Source organism: Aethalodelphis obliquidens, unplaced genomic scaffold (genome assembly GCF_003676395.1).
Source record: "Aethalodelphis obliquidens isolate GAN/ISIS:26980383/991018 unplaced genomic scaffold, ASM367639v1 scaffold48, whole genome shotgun sequence".
Lineage (NCBI taxonomy): Eukaryota > Metazoa > Chordata > Mammalia > Artiodactyla > Delphinidae > Aethalodelphis > Aethalodelphis obliquidens.
This window is the reverse complement of record NW_020837992.1, coordinates 1,330,160-1,355,802: the sequence shown is the minus strand read 5'-3', so window position 1 is coordinate 1,355,802 and position 25,643 is coordinate 1,330,160. Positions and strand designations below refer to the sequence as shown.

The following is a 25,643-nucleotide window of genomic DNA, read 5'->3' as shown; positions in this document are numbered from 1 at the left end:
CCCCTTCTGCCCTCACCTGCCCCTACCTCTTCTAGAGATCTAGTCCCCAGAGTTTGCCTTCAGGGCCAGTGTGCCTTGCAGCTAGGAGGTCTCCACAAACACATATGGAGTGAGCAATGGGCCACATGGGAAGGGGTTGGGGACCTGGTACTTTCCAGAAAACGAGGAGGAGCAGTGGGGGCCTCACAGGGGCTCAGGCTGAGCAAAAAGTCTCCTTATCTCCTCACCCCAGGGAAATTCCAGAGAGAAGCCAGCTTGTTAAGTTATGGTTTCCAGTTGTTTTCCTGAGTCACATGCAGAAGCCAAGCCTGTTCAGGAGCCCCCTTCCCACAGAAGCCGCCCCTCCCTCCTGCCTCAGGGAGGTGGGGTGGGTGTTTGTGGGGAATCCAGATGGAGGAATGTGGCTTCTTGCTCAGGTTCCTGTGGCACCAGCTCCTCACCTGGGGAGCACCCCCAAAAGCTCACCCCACTTCTGGGGCTGGGCATCCAGTGGAGGGGCCTCCCCAGCCTGTGTTGCAGGCCCCCATTCCCCTGAATCCATCCCCATCAACCAGGACAGGAATGAGCCTGCATTTAACAGGTGGGAACGACAAGGGGGGGGAGGCAGTGCAGCGTGGGAGCCTCCGAGAAGACGCGGCAACGGGCTCTTCTCACTTTCTGGAGGTGGGAAAGGAGAGAAGGAAGGACAATGGCGTCCTGGGAAACTGCCGGGCCTCCCCGGCAGCTGAAGGCCACCCCCTTATAAGTGCTCCTTAATTCTGTCCTGGACAGGCTCTGGGGGGTGCAGCCTGTGTCTGTGCATCTCCGTGAGACTTAGGTCAGCCGAGGGCCATGTGCCACGGTCCAGTCCCACTGGCTGGAGGAGACACCATCTCCTGGTACCTGCTCACCCATCCTTCCCCCCTCACTCCTGCCTGCCTTCCTGCTTGCTCCCCCATCTTTCCTTTCTCCCTCCTCAGCCCTCCCTCCCCTTCCATTTCTCTCTTCTCCCTCCTCCCTGTTTATCCATTCCACTTTCCCTGCCTTCCCACCCTTTCTTCCCCAGACGTTTACTGAGAAATCACTACATGCCAGATACCAGGAATACGAAGATGAATAAGGCATGGTCACTGCCCTCAAGGAACTGGGGGAGACAGATACATAAACAGATCATTGCAATATGGGGAGATGTCGTGGCTCAGAAACACCTGTGCAGGAGAGGGAGCAATCACTTCTGTTGGGGTGGGAATGGGGGATTGCTGGAGGAAGAGCAGTTCCTACCAGTTCCAAAAGGAGCCTGGCCTTGCTGGGACCTGCCCTCACTTATATTCACAAAGTCTGTGACCAGGAGCAATTCCCGTAACATCTCTGGATCTCAGTTTTCATATATATATATTTTTTTAGAGGCTTACTCGACAGTAAGGCTTTTTGAGGCTTACTACAGAATGAAAAGACACAGACAGAATCATGGGTTTGGCCTAGTAGGAGGCAATGTTAGCCATTTCTCATTGGAGAGGACGGTGAACAAGGATGCTGGGAATTTCAGAGGAAATGGTCCGTGAAGCTGGTGGGAGAGAAGCGGCTGCCCCTCCTCTTGCTCTGTGGAGGACCGTGGGCGGGCCCCGGGAAAGAAGAGGTTTCATTCAAAATTATAGTCGTCTTGTCTTCTTTTGTCTCTCCTCTTTCTTCCCACCGCAAGTATCAGCTGGGTTTGATGAAGCCCATGGTTGGTTCCAGAGAGAAACTGCTCAGATCGAGTACTTAACACATATGGTTACGAGCCCTGTTAACCAACTTCATTTCCCCCAACTATTGTAGTAGAACTCTCTGGACTCTACGATGGGACCCTGGGGGTACTGTTTCCTGAGCTCAAGCCATTAGAAAATTAAATTGCTTGGCCTTGAGGTGAGTGCAGATGAAGCACCCCTCTCACGAACAGGGCAACCTCCTCGGTGGCAGAAACTTTTTAGGTCTGGCTTCCCTTTCACATGTGAGAAGGTGGCGTCAGAGTGAAGCAGACAGTGTAGTATAGTGGGTAAAAGTCCACACTTGGGAGATAGAATTCAAATCCTGGCTCCACTACTGATGAGCTGTGGGGCAAGTTAACCTCTCTGTGCTGTTTCCTCACTTGTAAGACGGGAGCGGTAATACCTACCCCATAGATTGTATTGAATTAAATGAGTTAATCTGGAAAGCACTTAGTGTAGTGCTTTCAGACGCTTGTACTCACCCTGCTCAGGCTCGTGTTCCTCAAATTACCTAAGCCTCTTTCCCTAAAGCTATGTGTACAAACACTCATGAAACCTATGAGACTTGGGAATCTGACTCTTAGCATGTATTGTCTTTGGAGAGACACTTAGCTTTTCCCACAGCAATGGATTTCAGTCTTTCCCTCCACACTACAGAAAGATATTTACCATGTAAGCACGCACACACACACACACACACACGCACACGTATGTACAAATACAGAAATTACACTTTTATATAGCACTTGTGCCAAACACCTTTCCAAACGCTTTATGTATATTAGCTAATGTAATCCTCACAACAGCCTTATGAGGTGGGCGCTGTCAGGGTCCTCATTTTAAAGATGAAGACCCTGAAGCATAGAAGGACAAGTGACTGAGTCAATACTCTAACACGGTGTGTGTGTGTTATGGGTTTGAAAAGTATCACAAAATAATCCTCTTACCAAGTGCACACTGATATTTTCTATTCTGTTCCATTAAATTTTAAAAGTGCTGACCTTGATTTACTCAGTTGACTGCACAACCTGCTGATGAGTCGAAAATTACATCATGAAAGTCACTGTCCTACAGAGTCTGCTCAGAAAGGGAGGAGGGTAACGAGGGGAAACTTCTGAGGCAAGGAGGACAAAGACACGGCAGCTTCGCGTGGCCTTTTCCTAGAAGTGGTGGAGCTCTTGCTGGGAGCGCTGGGGCTCTGAGACTGGGAAGGGACCTTGTGGCTCCCAGATGGGGGCTCTCAAGAGCATGTGCTCCGACCCTTGCAGGTGGCTGCAGCAGGGCTCAGGATGTCGCTCTTGTTATCTTATCCCTTCCCAGACTCAGATCAGGGAAAGGCATCCCAACCTGGAGCCTTTGCCCTGGAGCCCAGGATGCGGGCCTGATTGCTGAGGGCTTGAGGTACCTGGGCCTCATCATGTTCTATCAACAGTACCCTGTGTTTTACTTTTAGGTTTAACTTTTGAAACACTCTTATATTTATCAAGTTACTTTATGCTCACAAGAGCTAACTTGAGTGTAGGTTCCATTCCATTCCACAGGTGAAGGAAGAGAGTCAGGTTCAGCCTCTCTTTGGGCCTCAGGTTTGTCCAATGGTTCTGCCAGGGCTCAGGGAAGCCTAGAATGCAGGCTTCGGGCTTCCGGTTCCAGTGATTTCAGCTGCAGATTATACGGTCGATGGTGTGATTGAGTGTCAATCATGGAGATGTTTAAGGAAGTGGATACACAGAGGCTGTTTCACCCATCTGGGGTCCATCACCTGGCTCCTCTGTGCTTCAGCCCCAGTTGCCCCCCGTGAAATATAGCAGAGCACCCCCGTTCTTGGGTACCCTAGTGCGGAGGCCAGAGGCACGAGGAATAGGCCACGCTCAGCTTGCGTCTGCCCGTGGTGTCATTCTTATCAGGGTGAGTTTGATGTCTGTACTGACTTCCCCAGTGGGGGATGGCTTAAATCCCAGCCAGCCAGATAAAGGTTAACCCAAAGACTGGGAGGCTAGAGAAGGTGGAAGCCAGGGGAAGCTGTGACCTTTTAGAAGGGACCTCCGTCACTCTGGAGCAGGTCAGCGGAGCCACTGCCCTCTGGAGCAGGAGGAAGGACCAGATCAGCTCAGGAGGCCCTGCCAGCTCTGGGGAGCCCTGCCCCACAGGTCCAGTACTGGCATTAGGGACAAGGGACTGCTGGGGAGGTTGGGACCACTAGGCGGGCCCGCCAGGAACTTTTCTCCCGGGTCCCTATTCTGAGCGCCCTACAGCTGTCTTTCAGGGCAGCTGTCTCCTTGCTTGGGTTTCTGGTGGGGACTGTGTTCTCACACCCACTCCCACATCCTGTGTCAGGAAAGCCAGGCTCTCACCCAGCCAGCGCCTCACCTCCCCTCATCTGTCCCGGTGGTGCTTTTAGTAGTTTAAAAAGTTAGGGAAATGTTTTTCAGAGCTGTGGTTGCTCCTGAAGGAGCCCAGCTTCCTGTTGCTGGGAGTGAGCCTTCAAAGCTCATTTTATCTATCGATCAGTAAGAACACATTCATTGATCAGGAGACACTTGGTGCCTGGTGGGAGTCACAGCCTGGCCCCCAACACTCCCCCAGCTCTAGTTAGTTATGAGGGGTAAACGAGGTCATAAATATGGAGCAGTAGACACAATGGTGAAGACGATACATGTTAGTTCCTATCGTTATTCTTTCCTCCCAGGGTGACCCCTGACCTAGTCAAGGGGCCGGTCTGCCCCCACCTCTTTTCTGTGGCTCTCTTTCTGGGATGCCCGCCCTGGCTCTCTCAGGAGCTGTTGTCTCCATGCGGATGCCTCCCTGACCGTCTCCCGACTCTGCCTTCATACTGCCCTCATCACGGGCTGTCTTTGAGGGGTGGGCCGTTTGGTGGGTTTGGTTTGTCTGTGTCCAGTACTAGACTGGGCGTTCCTTGAGCACAGGGACCCCCTCTCATCTTAGTCTCTAGCACTGTGGGTGCGCAGGATGTCCACGTAATGAATGGCCATATCTGCACGGGGGAGGGGGCTTCCTGTGGGCTGGGGGTGCTTGGCGGAGGCTTTCTGGAAACGGTGGCGTTGGGGCTCAGCCTTAAAGCAGTGTCCACCTGCCTCCCCTGGAAGATTTGGATTCAACAGGCAACCTGGGAATCAGTTTTTTAGAGAAATTCCTCAGGTTCTCAAACAATCAGTTTGGTTGAGATCTGTTACCTTAAAGGTTGGCTTGCTCTGGTGACTGGAGAGGAGTGGGGCATCCTGGTGGGAGGTGGGGCATGGCCGAAAGCAGAGATCCCTAAGGCTTTTGGGGGGAAATATTGGGAAGCTCTGGCTGGATTAGAAATTTTTTACGTGGAGCAGTGGAATAGGATGTTTGAAAGATAAATGGGGATGAACTGTGGTGAGCCTTAGATGCCATGACAAGGTGTTAGGCCTTTATGTAGCAGGCAGGGGAGGGGGCAGCCACTGGAAATTTCTGAGCCAGAGAGTAACATGATGAAAACAGACATTAAACCGTACCCTACAGGGAGGAAATTGGCTGTATTTTTAAAGCACAAAGGCAGAGTCCTTAACGTCCTCTTATCACTCATTCCAAGTGCTTCTTGGTGTCTAACCTAAATCTTTCTTGCTGCAAAGTACAGTTTGTCTCTTAGGAGTTGGAAAAAACCTGGACAGAAAGAAAAGTCCTTCTCCCATTTCTGTCAGAAGAGAACCCACATATCTTGGTGGAACAAGTATGTGCGCCAGGGTTCTGGGCCAAGCCGGCAGAGCCCCGGGGCACGGGAGGGCACTGCGGCCAGCATTAATATAGGTGCCCACCTCCAGGGGTGTGGGTTAGAGTCATCAGAGCCCCCTGGGATTAGAAGCCCTGGATTTGTCTCTTTGGTGCTGTTGTGCCTCCCCACCCCCAGTACCGGCATATGCACTGCCCCTTGGAAAAGCTTGCAGGCATCAAGACAGGCCCCTCTACCCTCCTGCTCCGTTGTGAAGGTAAGAGAGATGAGGCTGATAAAGGTCTCTCAGCCAGGAGAGAAGGGCATAGAAGAAGAACAAGGTATGATTCAGCGATGGGCACAGAAGAAGAGGTTGGGGGGTGTCTCACCCCTGCTTGTCGGGGTGCCCATCGGACACCTGAGAAGAGGCTCTGCTAGGAGGGAGGAAGCTGCGGTGTCTGCCCCCCTCCAGTCTCCAGCTTAAACCAACCCCAGGCTCAGGGGAGCGGGCTCGAGTTTGAGCCTGTCTTGTCCTCCGAGGGTCCTCCTCGGCTGTTGCCCTCGCCCCCTTCCTCCACCTGCCGTCTGCAGCAGTATCTGGTGGAATCCCAGAGATGCCAATCTCTAAAAAAGAAAGCTTTTCCTGAACAGGGACTCCAACCCTTCCCCCTCCCCCCGGGCTTCCAGGGCAAGTGGAACATTCCATTTAAAGGGTGAAACAGGAACAGGTGAGCGTACAGTGCAGAAAAGAGAGAGGACTCAGAGACAGGTGAGAGGGGTGCAGCTGAGCCACTCACGCTGCCCACCTCCACCTCTGCCACCTTCCTACCCAACTGCTGGAGGGCCCCTTGCTTCCTGAGCCCAGACCCCAAAATAGGATATGGCTCTGGGACACCTAAAGAGGCCAGGTAGGCAGACACCCTCTCAGAAGACCCTGTCCTTCGCACCTGGGGACCTGTACTTTCCCACCCACCTGGGGCGGCTGTGTCCCACAGTTCTGGGGGCACCATTCACACTGTGCTCCATGTGAATGGCACCCCCGAGCTGTGCCAAGGCCGGGAAGTCAGTGCCAGCAGATAAGGAGGAGGGCAGAATCAGACACTTTTCTGTTCCAGGCAAACAATAGGGACCTTCCAGGAAGCTCGGGGGAGGGAGTTGCCTGTAAGAGGATCCCCGCTGGATGTTCTGTGGGGTGACTTAAACAGGTTTTTGCATTTGCCACTGATTGCTTAATTAGACACCTACATAGTGCTCTCTGCTAATGACCATGTCTCCCAGGGAGATGATAGATAAAGGGGTGGGTGGCTTCAGAGGCCAGGTGGAGGTCTCGAGGACAACCACCTGAGAATGGGGGCGACGGAGGTAGAACCTCCTGGCATTTCCTTGGGCCAGTATGGACTATAGAGCATCAGAGAGAGTGGGTGCTTTCTCTCCAGGGACTGAGGAGAGATGCAGGGCTCGGGACCTGTTTCTGTCTCCAGTCTTAACATCCTGTGCGGGCTCCAAACTCCTGGCTGTGGTTTGCCCTCTTGAGAAATGGGGAGGGTCATCCCCAGTGTCCAGGTAGTCACTGATGCCAGATGAGCCCAAGGTGCATGTTTCTGGAAGTAGGTACTCTGAGGTGCAGAACAAACCGGTGTTTTTCCAGGCACCTGCACGTTAGGTTGGAAAGAGCCGGGTAGGGAGCTCTGACGATTGCCTGGAGGAGGGCATCACTCAGCGCTGTGAACTCCAAATGGACAATTAGGAACCATTCTGGGATCTGAAGCTGAGCTTTGATAATGGGCTAAGAGCTTAGCCGCAAATATTTCAGAGCTGCTCAGAGGGTGTGCTAGAGGCAAACTGATGCTGGTAATCATCTGCTGATGACTGGGGGACTGGCTGGATGTAAGTGTGATTCTTCTTACCTATCCTCAGCCCTCTCCAGCTCATCTTCCTAGAACTGTGGTTGTTGGGATGTGGGACAAAGAGGCCCCAGCCGTCTCCTGGGTGAGCCAGCCAAATATTTACCAAAAGCAGGGCTGCAGAGGAAAGGTGCCAGGAGCCAGGTAAATGTTGTGTTTGTACTGCCCAAACAATGCCATGCTTCATGGGCTCCCGAACGCCACAGCTCCCTGAGCCAGGCCCCTGTGAAGACTGGCTGTAGGGAACCACGGGACTGTGCACCATGTGTGAGATAGAGAGATGCCATTCCCATTCTGCTCCTGGGTATCTCTGGGATGCTGGCATCCTGGCATTGGATTGTCTTTGGTCTCCTTTCCTCCGTCCCAGGAAGGCCCGAGTGTCTCAGGAGGATGGAATCCGTTGAGGGACTGCAGGATGGCTGTATGTTTCTGTTGGTCATGATGGAAGTAATCATTTCTGCCCATTTCAAAGACAGGGTGGGGTTAGCAGAGATGGTCTAGTGTCATGGAAACTTTGGACTGTAGGGAAGACTGAATTTTGAAGCTGGGCAGACCTAGCTTTGAATTTTGGCCTTACTGCTTACTAGCTTGCGCCTTGGGGCCAGTTAACTAACTCCTCTAATCACAGTTTGCTGTGGCCTAAAATGGGATTTCAGGACCCACATTGCCATGGGTGATTGTGATCATTGCTCCCATAATGAAATAAAGCAATCTATTCTACAGCATAACCCTGAAGGCTTTCCTGTTGGGAAGCAGGGATTATATTCAATTTCATTCCATAAACATTTTTTAAATTTATTTTATTTTATGTATTTATTTTTGGCTGCGTTGGGCCTTCGTTGCTAGGCGCGGGCTTTCTCTAGTTGCGGCGAGCGGGGGCTACTCTTTGTTGCGGTGCGCGAGCTTCTCATTGCGGTGGCTTCTCTTGTGCAGTGCAGGCTCTAGGTGTGCAGGCTTCAGCAGTTGTGGCTCACAGGCTCTAGAGCGCAGGCTCAGTAGTTGTGGCGCACGGGCTTAGTTGCTCTGCGGCATGTGGGATTTTCCCGGACCAGGGCTCGAACCCGTGTCCCCTGCATTGGCAGGTGGATTCTTAACCACTGCGCCACCAGGGAAGCCCCATAAACATTTTTTTTTTGTGGTACGCGGACCTCTCACTGCTGTGGCCGCTCCCGTGGCGGAGCACAGGCTCCGGACGCGCAGGCTCAGCGGCCATGGCTCACAGGCCCAGCCACTCCGCGGCACGTGGGATCTTCCCGGACCAGGGCACGAACCCGTGTCCCCTGCATCGGCAGGCGGACTCTCAACCACTGCGCCACCAGGGAAGCCTCCATAAACATTTTTTTTAAATTTTTTAGCATCTTTATTGGAGTATAATTGCTTTACAATGGTGTGTTAGTTTCTGCTTTACAACAAAATGAATCAGTTATATATATACATATGTTCCCATATCTCTTCCCTCTTGCGTCTCCTTCCCTCCCACCCTCCCTATCCCACCCCTCCAGGCGGTCACAAAGCACCGAGCTGATCTCCCTGTGGGCTGCTTCCCACTAGCTATCTACCTTACAATTGGTAGTGTATATATGTCCATGCCTCTCTCTCGCTTTGTCACAGCTTACCCTTCCCCCTCCCCATAGCCTCAAGTCCATTCTCTAGTAGGTCTGTGTCTTTATTCCTGTCTTACCCCTAGGTTCTTCATGACATTGTTTTTTCTTAAATTCCATTTATATGTGTTAGCATACGGTATTTGTCTCTCTCTTTCTGACTTACTTCAGTCTGTATGACAGACTCTAGGTCTATCCACCTCATTACAAATAGCTCAATTTCGTTTCTTTTTATGGCTGAGTAATATTCCATTGTATATATGTGTCACATCTTCTTTATCCATACATCCGATGATGGACACTTAGGTTGTTTCCATCTCCAGGGTATTGTAAATAGAGCTGCAATGAACATTTTGGTACATGACTCTTTTTGAATTTTGATTTTCTCAGGGTATATGCCCAGTAGTGGGATTGCCCCCATAAACATTTTTGAGCAAATGGTATTTCCAGTTCCAAAGAGTCAATGATTTTATGTCTTTAAAAACCCTTTGAACATCTTGGAAGGAAGAAATATTCGAAAACTCTATTATACTTGGCAATTATCATTAGTTTTTGTAACCCACTCAGGAAGTCTCTAACTGTTTAGTTCAGAACTGGAAACAACGGGTGGAGGCAGAAAGTGTGATGATGGCGTCCTCCAATAGTGGGATAGGCCGCCTTCAAGGCAGTGAGCGTCTTGCCCTTGCGGGAGTTCACGTGGCACCTTCATCTTTCCAAGTGCTGGAGAGAGCTTTTCCTGCATTGGGTGGAAGGGAAGACTGCTTTGTGCTGAGATTGCTTCTCCTAAATGTGGGAGGTTCTGATTCTGGGATCACCAGAATTCCCCAGTTGAGGACAGGGGGTTTCCCTACACTACAAGGCGAATGCATGAGAGATCAGAATTAGGGGGAATTTCCCCTGGAGCTTCCTGACTGCCTTCTCCAAAGCACAGCCCCTCTCATTTGGATCAAGCCTTGACTCTAACATCTTTCCTCTCCCTATATGTTCTTTACTACCATCAAAGGCTTGCGTGCACTCTTGCCTTGCCACATGTCCCAGAACCAGCTTCTATTCTGGGTGGGTCTTTTCCCTGTATTCCAAACCATCTCTAGCAGGACGGGAGATTAACAATCAAGCAACCATTTATGGCATTCCTACTAGGTGCAAGGCACTGGTGTAGGAGCTAAGGGGGAAGGCAAGGAATTGTCCCAGTCCTTAAAAAGCTTCAGTGTCTCTTTTGGAAATAAGCTTTACACAAGTAAAAAGTCAGTTAAGGGTACAAGGCTGTATGAAACAACAGCTGAGTGGTAAAGACAATAGTAGGGGTGTGTGTGAGAGAAGTAGATAGCTAGTTCTGGGCTGAGGCACTTGGTGAACTGGGCCAATGGATTTTGGACACTGATTACTGTTGGAGTGAGAGACAGTGGTGGGAGAGAGTCAAAGCTGATCTTGTAGCTATAAGCCTTGTTGCCTGGGACAGTTAATGTTGACGTTGACAGAAGTAAGAGAACTTAGATGGGGAGCCCATTAATAATTGACTGTTTTTTTAACATGCATAGGTTACAGTATTCAAATGGTACAGAATAGTATTCAGTGAAAAGTTTCCCGCCTGCCCCCTCTCAGATTTAGCCTCAGCGCCCTCCTTGAAGGTGATCGCTGTTACCATTGTCTGGTATGTCCTTCCTGAGATGCTCTAAGGCAGTCTAGGCTATGACCCACGAGCCAAATCTGGCCCCCCACCTAATTTTGTATGAGCCAGCAATTGTGTTTATGTTTAAAGGGCTAAAAAAGTAATAAGAATAATAAGTGGTTTGTGACGCATTAAAGTTGTATGGAATTTAAGTGTGTCCACAAGTACAGTTTTCTTGTAGTACAGCTATGATCATTTGTTTATGCTCATTTCTTTGCATATTCTCTGTGGCTGCTTTTGTGCTACAAAGGCGGAATTGAGTAGCTGCAACAGAGACTATAAGGCCCACGAAGCAGAAAATATTGATATTTACCATCTAACCCTTTACATAAAAATTTGCTGACCTCTGCTCTAGGCAAATATAGATAGTTACAAATCATTTCTTAACCCAAATGGTAGCATATGAAGTGAATTGCTCTGCCCCTCGCTATCTGCATTTACTATATCTTGGAGACTGCGCCATATCAATACTATAACAGAGCTAGTCAGTGGGTGGTGAAGCTTAATTTGATTTTAGATGTGAGTTTAAGGCCAAGAACAGTAACCCTTGGGGAAATGCTCAGTGTGTGGTTGGGCTCGGGGGACTGAAACTTGGAGCCTGGAGGCGGAGATGTGAGGGACATCTGCAAGGAGGGCTTCGATGCGAATCTATGACCTTGGCCTGTAGATCAAAGATTTTCCTTTATAGAAATGAAGCATTGCATTCTGAGCACTGTTCAAAGTAAGCTCTGAATGCTAATAGGTTGACATAAAGACAATGAACTGGAAACATTAAACCAACACCTGGAGGAACAGTAAGTACTAAAGGCAATTTAGAGTTACCTTCTTGAGTCAGAAGCCAGCCAACAAAGGCTAGTGTGCAGTCGTGGACAGAGGGGTGCACAGTGGATCTTTACTGAATGCCTGTTATGTGCCTACTGCTTTATGCCTGTTACCTATGTATTGATAATTGTCACTCTCTCATGTAGAATCATTTGCCTCATTTTACAAATGAGGAAATTGAGGCTCAGAGAGGTTAAGTGATTTTTCTCACAATCAGTGGTTCAAGTGAGAACCTAGTTGTGTTAAAGCATATTCCATCTGACTTTTAAAGCCTTCTCTTTCCATTCTACTACCCAAGATGCCAAATCTGGCTGGGAGTCACGGCCTAGCTTTGACAAGCCGTTTCATCTTCCTGGCCTCAGCTCCCTCATCTGCAAAATGAGCCAGTTGTCATCAGATTTCCCTTCCCACTCTCACCTGGCCTGATTCTGTTACAGGTGAAACATAAAGGAAGGGGTGGCGCTACAAGAGCCAGATGCAGAAACTTGGAAGAGGAGAGGAAGGTGTGGTTAGCAATGAGTATATACCAGACCAGTTATCTGGAAACTAATCCTTAGGAGAATATTATTCCTTGATATGGAGGAAGACTCTAGAAATCTTTGCTCCTAGACCGAACTTACCCATCACCCTCAATGCCATGACCCTGAGCGTCACTTAAGCACCTGGACTAGAACAGCTGCAGGGGGTTGGGGCTGGGAGAGACTGTGGACAGCACCTGACAGGTCTCTCTCTGGGCCTGCATGCCTCCACTCTGCTCTCCTCTCAGGCTTTCTGGAGGAGCTGCAGCTAGAGGGCTGTCTGATGTTACCAAGTTGCAGCCTGGGTGGGGAGGGAGGGGAGTGCGAGGGCGGGTAAGCCATCAGACCCAAGGAGCCGGGGGTGTGAGTGTATTTATATAGGACTCAGCCAACCTGCAGTTTCAGATTTCAGACTCCGCTTTATCAGGAGAATTTCCCCTGGTTTTCAGTCAATGCTAGAGCAGGGAGCGAGCTGACACCAGAGCCTTCCTGCAAGGCTGGGGGAATGTTGGATTCCCGGGCCCTCTCCTCGTCTCCTTCCTTCTCACGGGAGCTGCAGCAGCCACTCTTGGCAATTTTCTTGGGTCGGGAGTATTGTTAGGATTCCTTCCCAATCATCAGTCTGCGTCTTCCAGTTGGGATCTGACTTCCAGCATGGAAGGTAATATCTGGGGTCCTGGGCTAGGAAGAACTGGGGTTACCCAGACTTCAGTGGGGAGGACCTGGGGGAAGGATGCACATGCTGGGCAAAGAGGAATAATTCACAATAAGAGGGATGAGAGAGAGAGAGGGAGAAAGAAAGGGAGGGAGGGAGGGAGGGAGGTGTGTCTGTGGGGGGGGGGGGGTGTGTGTGTGTGTGTGTGTGTGTGTGTGTGTGTTGGGAGCATTTGCTATTGTATTTGGAAAGCAAATCTTCTTTTAACACTTTCTCTTTATTTATCCCCTCTTTATCTCCTCACAAATAAGAATGTCCCAAGAACGTCCATCTTCCTTGAGGGTCTCCAATCATAAAATTAGAGAAAATTTCTGACTTCTAGAATGTGAATATTTCCTCACTTGGGGGTAGGGGGCTGCAGAGGGAACCTAGTGACATGGAGGTATGTGTCCAGAAGACTAATGTCCCTAGAACCAGCCCTGGTTTTTGCAGGCATTTGGAAACACTCCTGGTAAAGCTAACTGTAAGTCTGCGGCGTGGTGGGAAGGTGTAACCAGTATAGATTCCAGCATGGTCTCCGTGTGGAATTAGCTTGAACCAGCTGAACGAGATCAAAGCTACGAGAGACAAGTGCCAGGAGCACTTTCGTCTCAGAGGCTCGGAATTGGGCAGGATAGAGGCCAATGCCTGGGGTGGGCGCGGGGTGGGGGCTTGGCGCCCTTCCTGAAAGCACAAATTTGGATGGGGTGGTGATTGGTGAGTCAGGCTGGCTGAATATGGTTCTGTCTTCCCAGGGCTTGTGTGGTGTTTCTCAGTGGCAGGAGCAGAGTTCAGAGACCTACCTCGTACAAGGGCCGGTGGGCGGGCAGCCTGGCCTCGCTGCCAAGACCTGTCTGTGCAGTCGTGCCCAGTGGGCAGCACATGCGGTGAGGCAGGACCCGGCAGGAATGGCGGATGGGCCAGGCTGAATGTGACTTGGCAAGGGCCTGGAGGCGGCTTTTGAGAAGCAGATTTGGGGCAGTGCGGTAAGCATTGGAAGAGGGGTGTGGTGGAGTCTGCTGGAGGCAGAACACGGAATGGATGGAACAGACCCAGGAGAGGGGACCAGGGAGTGTTAGGTTCTGATACAGTCCCAGGCTGCAGCCAGCAGGGACCTCAGCTGTCAACATAGGTGCAACCTGAAGTAGGTGAGAGAACCAGGGCTTGCCTACCGACTTCTGAATATAATGAGAGAGAGGGATGAGAGGTGATGTGGCCTGGGCAAGCACAGTAGAAACACATTTTCAGCCTGAGAAATTATAGAATGCAGTAGAGTCTGGGAGGCAATCACACAGTTATTTATTAGGCAATATAATTAGTAGGTTGTATAGTCTGGTCACTTTTGAAACTATGGGCATTTAAAAAAATTATTTTTTATTTGCATCACCTGCTACTTCCAAATAGAATTCCAGTGTCTTCGTATACTTGGTAGATGGTGCAATGCATCAGTTTGGCCAACGGATAATAATAACCTTTCACTTTATTCAGTTGTGTAGGGTTTTCCAGCTTGGAGTGTGTTTTCAGAGACACTCTCTTATTCTGCAGATTCAATATATTGAAACATCGGCTCAATTCAGCAGATGTTTACCAAGCCCTATTCTCTCCTAGGTACTGTGTTAGAGATTGGGTATACAGACACAGATGAGACCTGTTTCTGCCCTCAAGGATCTCACAGTCTAACTGCAATCCTGTCGGGAAGATAGAATATCATTCCCACAATATAGATGAGGAAACTGGAGCCAAAAGGTGCTAAAGGACTCATGGTTGGTCGGCAGAAGGACAGGGATTGGGATCAAGATACAACTCCTAATCTAGTGCTCTTTTGTGTCTCCCCTATACCACAGTACTGTCTCGACCTCCCTCCGCCTCTTCACCCCCCACACTGTCTCCATCAGAGTGTTGAGCAAGAAGCAATCATCTGTGGAAGGCAGCCTGGAAAAACTGCTCCCTGGAATGGAGTCAGTCCTCTCTGGGCTCCTACTTGTGCAACTGAAACGGCATCAGTGGGTCTGCATCTATGTTAGTTGCTGATCTGATGCCCTCTACCAATCAGCAGTGGCCGCCTTTATCTCTTAGATAATTCTTGACTTGGGGAAGATTGTCTTCCTCCTTCTTCTCCCTGGATTATCTGAACAGATAAGGGGACTGTAAAATCCAGGGACCCATGGAAACCTGGGAGGCTCCACATGGTGGTGGATGCTCACTGAACTCTAGATTTATAAACTAATGAGCATTGCTTAGTTCTTTGTAGTGGACAGAGTGTGTTCACATGAGCAGAGAACAGTATGCTTGTCAATTCCCCCTCCCTTCCACATTTACCAGCTCAGGATTCCTGGAAAGGTCTGAATCACCAAAGCTTGGGATTGTTCTCTTCACTTTTAGGCTTAAGCTAAAAGGGACATAGAGAGGTCATCTGTCCCAGTGATTATCAAATTTTGGTCTGTGACAGAGTTTTCACCAGTCCAAAATGAAATGAGAAAAAAGGGGAAGCATACTGAATTTTTTTCGGGAAGCATAATGTATTCAGTTTAAAGGGTTACTTTCGGAGGCAGGAGATGTACTCAAATATTTATTCTGAGGTTATGGCTTGCTTATTCTTTTCATGAGCTGATGATGAGAGTGGATGGTAGCTAGGCTTTTTAAATGTCCTTATTTGGCAAAATAAAGAGTTGGCAACTTTACAGTGGTTCCTTACATTTCGTTTTTTGAAATTTAACTGGTCTATGAAATCAAAAAATCTTGCCTCCAGGCAGGATCTTCTTCAAACAGATGAGACTCTATCTCCCTGATAAGGGCTCTTTGGGGCAGATTTCTGAAAACCTGGATTCTGATCTTGTCACCACTGTTCTTTCCCTGTGGGTCCTTGGGCCATGACAAACTCACACGGAGTCTCAGTTTCCTCATTTTTACACTGTGGGAGGTTTCTGCCTCCAGGATAAGGTCACTGGCAGAGGAATGTGTTCTCACTTCCTTGTCCTCTTTGTCAGGAAGTCTGAGACTCTCCCTTCTCTGAGGGGCTCTGGGATCAGGCCTTGCTGGTTCCTATTCCTATAGTCATTTTTGGGAAATGATGGAGGTCATCTCTTATGCTTGGAAAAGACAGAGAGGACTTGTAGTTTGAAATATGGGAGCAGCAAGAGGTATATTTTACATTTGAGGTCTTGGCGTCCAGTGTTAATCATTTGGAAACACAGGTATTAAAAAGCTCTTGCCAGCAGTTTTTGAAATGGTGGACCTTCTTGAGCTCTCAAGAATATCAGCTGGAGCTTTTCTAAATCTGGAGGCTCCTGGAGGCCTTAGAGTGTCTGGGTCTTCTACCTTCTGGAGAGTCAGGCCTGGAATAGCAACAAATATGTGGGAATCCCCAGGCAGCCCCAGCTGCCAGACTGAGACATGTGGTTGGGTGTGCACATGTGTGCAGACTTGTAGGAGAGAAAGCGTTTAGAGGAAAGTCAGTTTGAAATCACCCTGGAAATTGAACTAGATGCTCTTTTTGAGATTTGTTCTAGGACCCTTTTTTCCTGAAAGTCTAGAAGCCTCTTAGTAGGAGAGAATTTTCTGATTTTCCACCCCAATTTTATGTTCTGAAACAAGAGCCCTCCTAGCCTGGGAAAGCAGTGGAGATCCTACTTGGGCTGTTGAGTTTGTGGGAGTGAGTAGCAGACTCTTACCTCAAGCTTTCCTGGGACAGAGGGAGAAGTAGGACAAACTACTAAAGGCAAGAGGGGAGCCTTAGCCTCTGAGCTGGAAGACCAAGCCTAGGTGCATTAAATTCTCCTCTCCCAAAGGTTTCTGGATGGTGATGGGGCAGTAGAGCAGCACAACCCCTAAGAACAGTGCTACAGAAAAGCCTAAACCCGTGGATGACGGCAGACACCACAGACTTATTCAAACCAGTGGAGGGGGAAAGAAAAAGTGAAAAAGAATCCAAGAAGTGCAGATGAAAGATCTCCACCACCCGAGGTGCTCCTGCACAGGAGGCCCCTCCACAGACCCTCTGATGGCTCCACCTAGGTTTGGGACAAGTGAATCGTGTGTCAAGGCAGTGATTCTCTTAGCTCATCTCTGGTCACCAGCGACAGTGGCTTTCCCCAAGGGGGCTTTCATAAGGATTTTGTCCTAACTTTGGGTAGATTGGGACACAGAGTCAAGGCGTACAGTGAAATTCTTAGAAATTAGGATCTCTTCTGAGATGTTCAAGACGAAAGGGCAGAGGGTGAGAACCATTCAGCATACCTTTTTCTGACTGTAAAGGTCAACGAGAGCATGACTGGGACCTCAAAGATGTTCCCATCCTTGTCACGGTGAGGCAATGGAAAGCAATATCCGGACTCCAGGGCCACCTTTGTCTTCAATCGGCTGCATGATCTTGGGCAATTCAGTCCCTCTCTGGGCCTCAGATTTCCCATCTGTGAAGCGAGGGGGTTGAATTTGATTGCCACCATCCTCTTCAACTCTACATGCCTCAACTCTCCATTTGACCGATAGGTAGACCTTATCACTCCAAGAGGAGAGTCTCCTGCCTTTCTCAGAGCTGCAGGTCTGCTGTCCAGCAATTGCATGTCTGTTGGAAAAGTGGCTTGAGGTAGCAGGATGAGATGGGTATTTTCAAGACAGCAGATCCAGGGTCAGAACTGAGATGCCCACTTGGACGACAGTGCATTGGGACAGGTCAAGTCCTTCACAGTCATCAGTAAGTCCTGTAATGGACGGCTAGAGCCAAGGGAGCTGAGAATGACAGTTGCCCAATATTGCTCACAGCTATGGGCCAGGGCTGCTTTCCTATTTTCAAAGCCTCCTGGGGCCGTGAAACAGCATCAGGAGAAACATGCCAAACCTGTTCCACTGTGTGTCAGATATTTGTTTCTCATCCAGAGTGTCCATCTTCATCATCTCCCTCACACTCAGCATCTTTTCCTTCCTTTAGCCCAATTCCCCACACACTTTGGCCCCCTCTACCCCTTAGCATTCCCCGAGGCGCTGTCATTTCTTCCCCTGGGAATGCCTCTAGGGAGTAGGTAGCAGAGATGAAGCTGTGGGACGGTGGTAGAGTGGAGAGAGCGCTGGAAGCCCAGTGAGGTGGTGAGTTGGAGGCATGTTTGGAATATTCAGGCATGTCTATACCTGAAGTCCAATCAAATAACAACAACACACTGCCTCTGCTAGCTCTGTTCGGGTGGAAAAGCAGCCGATTTGTACAGGCTGTTGGGCTGGTCTTTGGATCCTCTCCCCTACCCCATGCCAACTTGTGTTTCAGGTTGCTGGCTCCAGGCTGCAGGAACCCAGGGACCTAGGAGAGATTCAGATTGTGATGAGGCAAATGCTTTAAATGTTTGTCAACATCTTTAGTTTAAGTAACTCTAGTAGCTTCCTGAAACCCCTGACTTCAGGGGCTGGAGGAAGACCTCAGGCAGCTCTACAACTCAACTGGAAAGCCTGGGGCCTGTGGATTTCAGAATGGTAACATGTCACACACACTGTGTGTTACATAAAAACCTCCAGCAGGGTCTGGAGCAGCTCCAAAATCACACATACTAATATTTCTGCAGCAAGATATATCTAAAAAGTCATACAAGTAGGATAAATAAAGGCTAAAAAGAGTCTCATGCCCGTTCAGGTCATGCTTTGCTACTAACTAGGTTCAGGTCAGGTTGGGTTCTGTTGAGTTAGGAAAAAACTTTTGATTTTCAGATATTTGTGGATTTGGGACTGCTATTAAGGCATCGCAGCTCTATATTGCCTCACATAATCCTACCAGGTGGAATTAGCATTCCCATTTTACAGGTGGGGAAGCTAGGGCTCAGAGAGCATCAGTAACTTGTCTAATGCCATTCGGTTGGTAAGTGGATTCCAGTCACAGAGATGAGCTGTGATTCCAATCCAGGTCTGTTCATCTCCGGAGCCAGGCTTTTTCCTCCGAGGTATGATGCACTTTACCTTTAGGAGTGACTGAAGGAGAGTTGAGGGTGGGGGTGGGGAGCTCTGACTCTGGCATCTTCCCTGATTAGGAAGGCACTTCCTGCACATCTGATAGGGATCATTTACTGGCTTGTTCTTGTTCATACCTTGACTTCTGGGATCCCAGTAAGCTTAAAGTCTCAGAAGAGAGGAAGCTAAAGTTCAGTCAACTTTGTGGCTTACAAGAAGAATCCAGCTGGCTCCGTGGGGGCTGTGAGAGCCAAGAACAAACGGGGTCAAGTTGGATTTAGTGAGAGAAGCATCACCTGCAGTGGAAACAACCCCGTGCAGAACCGATGGAACGCACAGGGCTCCCTGCTTCCCCACCCACCACCTGCTGTAGAAGGCTCGCCTTGAGTAGGGACCCATCTTGAGAGAAGGACTGTCTGGGAGGGTCACAAACTCCAGATGAGGGTGAGGGTGGTGTGCAGCTCGAAATAAGGAGAATTCAGCCGGGGTGGGGGGGTGTCTCACTGGTCTTCATTAGTGATGTAAAAAAAGGTCAAAGGAAGAGCTAATTCAGTTTGTTGAAGATACACCACATGCTTTTTAACACTTTATTGGAAAGACAGACGTTGGTCTGTTGTCTGGGCAGTGACATAGGTAAACCCCTCCCCCTACCTTCTAAGTGCTGTCAGATGGTGGCTGCCATTTCTGGGTCATCTGTAGGTCAGCTAAGATTTGAACTCTTACTATGCAGGCACACAGGAGTCCACAGTGTCCTGTGCTGTCCTGCTGTCAGTGAACTCAAAGCAGCACTTGGGCCAGCCGCTCTGGTTGGGGAGTGGTCTGGGCTGTGTGTGTCCTTCTACCCATTAGGAAGGGTGGTAGGTTCGTTGCCATAGGAACAAGGAACATCTGCTCCAGACAACTAGAGACAGAGTGGGGGAAGATTTTCTTAAAGGGACCATTAGCTCATGGAGTTGCTGCCTGGAAAGTAGGTTTTTCTAAAGAAGACCTGAGGGGCAGATCAGAACCCTTGGTCTGAGAGAACTGCGAGCCTCTAAGGTGGCAAAGGACCCTCATTTGCTTTGGGAAGTGCAGGAGAGAGGATACAAGATTTTCTTCTCCCCCAAATAACGGACGTCCTCCAGGAACGTGTCTCAAAGCTGTGTTAGCCTGCGTGCTCTGAGCGCCCTGGCCCATCCATCAGCAGGGCTGGTCTGCCACCTTCGTTAGGGATCTTAGTTCACCCATATGGCCCCCACTTCTGTTGCCCACTCCCCCTAGACATCCTGGGAGCATTTCTAAACCGGGTAGTAGCAAACTTATCTGCTTTCTCTGACTCTTACCTCCACCCTGTCCTCTCAGACAGCCTGACTTCTAGGCCAGTCAAGGTCTTCCAGCACCGTTTTCTGCTGCCCTTGCGCCAACTCCCTGGTCCTTTTCCTTCCTCTTCCTTTCACCTTCCTTTTCTTCCTCATGGCAGCCACATCTGCAGAGTTGAGACGTTGGGTCCTCCAGAAGTCATCTTGTTCTTCTTCCTGTTATTAGTTAGGACTTTTGAGTACGTTACTGGCACTGCTCAAAGCACCTTAAGCTCCAAAGGGGATTTTATTGTAAGGGCCAGAGAAATGGCTGGACCACAGGAACAAACTAGACCAAGAAGCTAAATGCCGCAAGTATGGTCTTGCCCTTTGCTCCTCTCCGTGTGCTGGCTTCAGTTTCTTCTCCCTGCAGAGCCGTTCCGGCTCCGTGGTCAGCCTACAGGGTGGAAAAGATGGCCTCCAGCAGCTCCCTCGTGTACCTGTTACCTGGAGAAAGAATGATCTCTTTTTTTCCTCTCAATCCCAATTCCCATCCCTGGAAAGGTGTTTCGGCTGAGCTGGGGTCAGGTGGCTACCTATAACCAAGAGAGTAGTGTCAGGTTTTAGCAGCATGGCTGTTACCACCGTAACTACATGGGTATCAAGGTGGAGAGGCAGTTTCTAGAAAGGGATGGGTACTTTCTATCACCATTAGCCTTTCCTGGACCTCCAAGCCTAGAGGAGCTTGGTTTGGAGAGTTTACACACCCCTGGCCTCTTTTGTTCAGCTCTTTTCCCGTCTGGCTATGGGGGCCGGCAAGGCCTAGTAGGTAGCACGGCAGTGTGACTGAAGGAGCCAGGGCATGGCTGCGGAGTCCTTGCCGCTCCCCGTGGGTGGAAAAGGCGTGGAACCCGAATCTTGAAGGCCATTCAGGCCCCCAGCCTACCCAGAGTTAACACTCTAGCCTTTTAGTAAAGTCCTTCAGGAAAGATTTTATCGTTCCATCAGACACTAGGGAGTCAAGATCTAAAAGCCTCAGGCCTAAAAGCTCGTCACTGTTTCTAAATTCAGTCTTTCATAATGTTATTGAGGCCACTGTCCCCCATTCCATCTTGGACTTGTGAGGAGGACCAATGCCCGCCATCTTGTTTAGGTTAGGATCGAATCAGTGACTGTGAAATCATCCCCTTGCATGAGGAGACAGGGATTTGGGCCAGGGTATATAGGATTTGGAACCATTTCTGGCTGGCTGCTGCCCTTCATCCCGATGAACTCCAGAGAAGAGAAACACATTGAGGGGTCAAGTTGTCTAAGCCTTTCATGGAGCTGTCCCTCCTTCATGCCTTCCTCTGCCCAAACTCTCACCTCCATCCACTGTAATGCAGACATGGCCAGAAGGGCAGGCCCCACTTGGCTCTGCTCCGGGAGGGGTGGGAGGGCAGTGGAGAACTGAGCCCTTCCCTCTGCTCTTGCCTGACTCCCCTGGAGCCTGTGAGGTGGGAGTGTCTCTGGGCGGAGGAAAGGGAGGGCCTGCAGGGACCCAGGAGCTGAGCTATTTCTGGAACACAGAACACATCTGCAGCAGCCGCAGAGAAGGTCAAACTGTGGGCGCAGGGCTGGAATGCAGGGGCCAGGCGGCCGGGGGGGCTGCGGTTTTACCCCTCTTGGCAGCTTGGCGGGGCCCTGTGGGGAAGGTGGAGCTACCCATAGCAAAGTATGCAGGGTGGGGAGAGATGTGGCCCCAGTGGCGACGCTGATGGTGCAATGCACTGGAAGGGGGTTTGGGGAGTGGCACAAAATCCCAATACCCATTGCACTGAGGTGGGGAGAAATTTAATTCCAGGGTATGGGGGCTCTATTTCGTGCTCTCTGCCATGAAAAAAAAAATCAGGTCAGGCAAAGCGCTGTGAGATGGGAAAGAGAAACAGTGCCAAGGCAGGGGCTGGGAGGCTCAGACAAACACAGGTGTGTGAGCTGTGCCTGTGTTCAGAGGTACGGACGGACAGACGTGGGGGCGAGTTTACTGGGAAGCGATGCAGCTTAGCTTCAGCCTCGCGCTCGCGCCAGCCCGTTCCAAGGCTCCCTCTAACTTGTACTTGTAGTCTTTTTCTTCATAAGAACTGCCCAAATTGTGTAAGCTTCAGGCCCCACAGACCTGGCTCTGCCCCTGCATCCTCGCGCACCCACATTCACTCACCCTCCTTCCTTCCCTTTCTGCCACTTCACAAGTCCTCTCCTCTACATACAATACCCGGTGTCCTCCGCGCTTTACCCTCATCCTCGCACATGCCTGTGTGTGGCCTGGGGCTTCTTGAGTTTCTGTTTATAGTTCGAAAATTGCCCTGCTCCGGCTCTGCCTTTGTCACAGAAGGACCATCTTGGCTAAATCTGACCGCTGCTTGACCTCTGGGCACCTTGCCCTTGGTCTGCCCCTCTTCAGCTCCCCAGATGCATAAGCTGTTGGTTTGTTTTCCTTCTCATGCTGTGGGTCCTCCTCAGCTGGTCCCAGACTGTAAAATAGGGAGAGAGCTCCAGAGGAGCTTTCTCAAGGAACCTGAAGTGCTCAGGACTTGGTAGCCTCTTTTGTCCTCTCATTCACTCTATGGGCAAGGTAATTCCCTGCTGAGGCCCAGTGGGCCCCAAGGGGCAAGCACTTGCCCACATTATACAGCTGGATGGGTGCAGTACACGCACTAGAACTTGGGTCTTCCCAGACAACTCCTTCAGCCCAGTGATGTAGTCCCTAGAATTGACTTGCTTTTTAACTTCCAAGTGTGACATGACACAGAAAACCAAAATCTCCCTCCTAGTTCAGAGTATGATAGGGCAGACCTCCCTCCTCTTTGAGATTCTTAGGTGTTGATTTTTCTGGCTCCTAAGGGTAAGGGGTCGGCCTCAGATGATCACAAGTGATCTGAGGTGGGTGGTGGCTTAAAGGCATTACAGACTAGACTGAGGAATATCTAAAGCGCCGTCTTGATGGATAACTTCTTTAGGAGCAATTATTAAGCATTCATCTTCACGCGTCAAAGTGCTAAGGGGTTTTGTAGTCAAAAATTAGGCCATGGGTTCCCATGAGTGAATGAATGATTCGAGACAGAGGCCGACAGTTAATAATAATTACTGGTATTTACTGAACATTACTAGGTGCCAGGATCTCTCTTGAATTCTCTGCTTGTATAATCTCATTTAATCCTATGACAGACCCTTGAGGTAGGAGTTTATATTATCCCTGTTTACAGATAGGGGAATGAAAGCACAGAGAGCTTAAGTCACTCACTCAAAGCCCCTTAGGTAGTAACTGGTGGAGTCAGAATTGGAACTGGGACAGTCTGACTCCAGAGCCAATGCAGATTCAACTCAGCAAAAATAAACTAAAGGATTAGTTTGTAGGATGATGCACGAGAAGGGAATTTCAAGTTGCACAACAAACTTGAAGTGGGAAAAGACCTGGCTTTGGGCTGTGTCCTGGGCTCTAATCCCAGCTTTCCCACTTCCGAACCGGGTAGCCTTGGGCTGCTTACCTGACCTCTCAGGTTCCTCCTCCATAGGTACAGGACAGCAGTACCTATCTCGGGAGGTTCAGCAGAGAATGTGCTGGTGTCATGCCTTGGGTAGGTGTTAATTTCCTTTCTTTTCTGTGCCAGTTGTCACGGTTAATTCTTGTTTCGGGAAGAAAATGTCCAACCAGCCCTCCAATAACTAGTCTTCTGGACAAGACTTCCTGCCATCACCATTGGTCCCTATTGGGACTGCCTGGAATCGGAGGAAAGACAGGCTGGAGAGGGAGGGGCATTTGGCTTCATGTAGCTCTCAGGCAGCTGTCACCCTCTGACCCTTATTGCTTCATTATCTTTTCTTCCTTTTAAAAACAAGGCTATTCTCTTGCATAAACACAGTACAATCAACAAATTCAGGAATCTTAACATTGAAACAATACTATTATCTAATAGACAATCACCAGTTGCCCTAGTAATGTCATTGGAATCTAATCCAGGAGCATGTCTCTACTCCTCTTTAATCTGGAATAATTCCTCAGCCTTTCTTTGTTTCTCATGCACTGAGGTTTTTGAAGAGTGCAGGCCCTCTCTCTGGCCCTTTCTGGGCCTTGTCCAGTCTCCCCATTTCCCTCCCAGTCCCCCCAGTCTCATCCCTGAGCAGGGCTGACTAGGGTGAGGTGACTGAGGCACTCTCCTTAGGCACACAATTTAAGAGGATGCCAAAAACCTCAGTAATCAAGATAAATAACATTTAATGCGATATTTTCAAAAATCAAAATCAGTGCAAAAATTTCACGAAGAACAAAAATATCAACATTTTCAATAACAACAGGATAAGTAACAGTGTCATTCCAAGCAATGTTGGAGCCTCAGGCGAAAGGGAAATTGAGTAATACTGATCTGGTCTTTATTTAAAATGATATTTCATTCATCATGGATTTTTTGCACTAATTTTTATTCCAAAAAATATTACATTAAAATATTATCAATCTCGATCATTGAATTTTTAGATGCCTCTTACATTGTGTGCCCCCATGCCCTGCAGAGTGGGTTTCCTCCCTCCTGTCATCCTGTCCTCAGAACTAGGGAGAGAGAGGGGTGGGGCTCCCAGCCAGCCCTGGCCCTGGCCAGAGTGGAGGAGGAGCGAGGGTGGGGGACAGAAGAGGAGGGAGAGGAGGGGTGCAGAGGCCTGGAGCCCTCTAACAGCTTCCAGCTGCTTCCACACCCACCAGACTTCCTGCCTTGGGAGTGGTGTTTGGTTGGCTTTTCCCCCCTCTTTTCTCATTAGATGTGTGATCTGATTAGATCCTTAGATACCCTCATCCCTCCCAGTCTCCCCTGTCTTAACACTGCATGGTTCCCCTTAGTTGAGCCTGTTCTGACCCTAGATCTGCCCCTGTTTTCATCCATCCTGGGACCCCTTCTGGGTCTGTCACTTGTGCTGTAGAAAAGCATCCACCCAGTGTGGGGTGAGCACCACGATGCTGGTTCATGTTCCACAGCTCTGGGAGCGGAGCCAGAGCTGAGGGACAGGCGGGAGTGTCAGCCAGGCTGCGGGCAGACCGCGTGTTAACAGGAAAGAGCTCCAGACTGAGGTTAAGAGACTGGGCTTAGCCTTGCCTCCCATGTAGGAGGTGGGTTATCTTAGTCAAGACCCTTTACCTCTTTGAGCCTCAGTTTTGTTTGTTGTTTGTTTCTTTTTTGTAAAATGAGAGTGTTAATATTTTTCTGCTAACCTCATAAGACCATAAAAGAATCAAGTGAGATAGTGATGGGAGGGCTTTGTGAACTGTACAGGGTTTTACCTGATATTTTCCCTTCTGTCATAAAACAAATAATTCTTTATTTTTATAAAGGCCACATTCAGGTCTGCCACATTATTTGACCTAAATCCAGGAGAGGAGTCCAGGCTGATTCAAAGCCATGTCCATCCCTGTCTTTAACCAGCAGACTAAAGTGGGTCACTAAGAAAAGCTGGAATCCCTGCCCACCCCGCCTTCACTTGCCTACATTTATCACAGTATAAAACATAATGGGGAAAAAAAAAACAAAAAAACAAAAAAAACATAATGGGGGCTTCCCTGGTGGCGCAGTGGTTGAGAGTCCGCCTGCCGATGCAGGGGACAGGGGTTCGTACCCCGGTCCGGGAGGATCCCACATGCCGCGGAGCAGCTGGGCCCGTGAGCCATGGCCGCTGAGCCTGCGCGTCCGGAGCCTGTGCTCCGCAATGGGAGAGGCCACAACAGTGAGAGGCCCACGTACCGCAAAAAAAAAAAAACCATAATGGGTGAGGTCCAGGAGTAGGTGCTGGG

At 49.6% G+C, this 25,643-nt stretch overlaps 1 protein-coding gene and 1 long non-coding RNA gene across 3 annotated transcripts in view; both read left to right on the top strand.

The window, feature by feature from the left end:
• PLEKHA6 (pleckstrin homology domain containing A6) overlaps positions 1-25,643 on the top strand; it is a 137,835-nt gene that overhangs the window by 50,624 nt on the left and 61,568 nt on the right. The gene's annotated exons all lie outside the window — the stretch shown is intronic.
• Positions 6,109-17,319, top strand: LOC113607423 (uncharacterized). 2 transcript variants are annotated; one of them, XR_003427943.1, is made up of 4 exons: positions 6,109-6,326; positions 13,382-13,612; positions 14,235-14,372; positions 14,471-17,319. It is a non-coding gene; the product is annotated as an uncharacterized LOC113607423 (long non-coding RNA). The 2 variants fall into 2 exon arrangements; XR_003427942.1 differs by lacking the exon at positions 14,235-14,372 and having other exon boundaries at positions 6,118-6,326.